Raw genomic sequence first — 1,425 nt, 5'->3', positions numbered from 1 at the left:
ACAGATCTGGTGGTAGTGTTTCCACACTAATAGTTGTGATAGCAGGAGTTGTCATGATGATAATAATGGGGTAAGGGAGTTTTTAAGTTAGTTCTCTTAAACTTAGTTGACATCCAGTTATCTTACCTGATATCCAAATCCGTATCCTATCAGGAGAAAACTGTCTCTTCTTGATGAGGCTCTACGGCGGAAGAACATTACAAGAAATGTGACCACACGGGGCAGAGCCCTGCCCTGAAGGGCCCAGCATCTAGAAGTGGAAAGAAAAAGATGTGTAACTGGAAGTCAAGGCAGCATGTGCTATGGCCTGCCGAAGAGTGCAAGCCAGAGATGCCGCGGTTCAGAGGAGGGATGGACCACATGGCAAAGGGCAGCAGAATTTATAGATAGAATTAGACCCTGAATGAAGTCTAATTAGGAAACAGAAGGTGAGTTAAGTATCCAAGACAAAAGTGTTGAAGTCAGAGATGTCAGATAGGTCTTATGGGCTTAGCAGAGAACCAGCAATGAGAAAGGCAAAGAACAGCTTTAAATCCCAGATGAAAGCTTGCAAAGTTTTTTCTGTAGTTTCTGGGAACCCTTGAGCAAGAGAAAGACAGAATCACAGTGATATTCTGGGAAGATTAACGTGTCCAAGGGTTTAAGAATGGACAGAAACGGAAGCAGGGAGACAAGTCAGAAACTGTAATTATTCAGGCATGATGATTAGGGTGGGGCCAGGAAGATTCCAGTGTGAAACATTGTCAAGGCTTTGGTCTCTGACTAGCTGGGGTCGAGGGACAGGGAGGGGAACTGCAAAGGAGTTCAACAAAGCATTCAGAAAGGAAAAACATAAAACAAAGGTTCTGGTTAAATATGGTTTATGCAAATGTCCTTTTTTTTTTTTTTTCAAAGACCCTGTAGGAAAGTCCCTCCTTTGTTATATTTCCTCTTCGTGAACATTTCTCCTTTATTGTTAATATAGGATTGAGTCAAGGATATAGTCAAAATGGCTTTGGATTCACAAAGACAAATGGTGGAGACTGAGGATAGGAAAAGTCCCCGAACTCAGAGTTCTTCAAAATGTGGGTTGTGGGGGGCGCCTGAGTGGCTCAGTCAGTTAAGCTTCTGACTTCTGCTCAGGTCATGATCTTGCAGTCCGTGAGTTTGAGTCCTGCGTCAGGCTCTGTGCTGACAGCTCAGAGCCCGGAGCCTGCTTCAGATTCTGTGTGTGTGTGTGTGTGTGTGTGTGTGTGTGTGTGTGTGTATGTCTGCCCCTCCCCTGTTATCTCTCTCTCAAAAATAAACATTAAAAAATTATTAAAAAATATAGTGTTCTCACTCTTTAATTTAAACAGTTCTCACTCTTTAAATGAAAGCAAACTTAGTTTCAAAAACACAATTTTGATAGAGACCCTGATGCAGACCAGCCGACCCAGACTCGAT

Source organism: Panthera leo, chromosome F3 (assembly GCF_018350215.1).
Source record: "Panthera leo isolate Ple1 chromosome F3, P.leo_Ple1_pat1.1, whole genome shotgun sequence".
NCBI lineage: Eukaryota > Metazoa > Chordata > Mammalia > Carnivora > Felidae > Panthera > Panthera leo.
Note: the sequence above shows the minus strand (reverse complement) of the source record.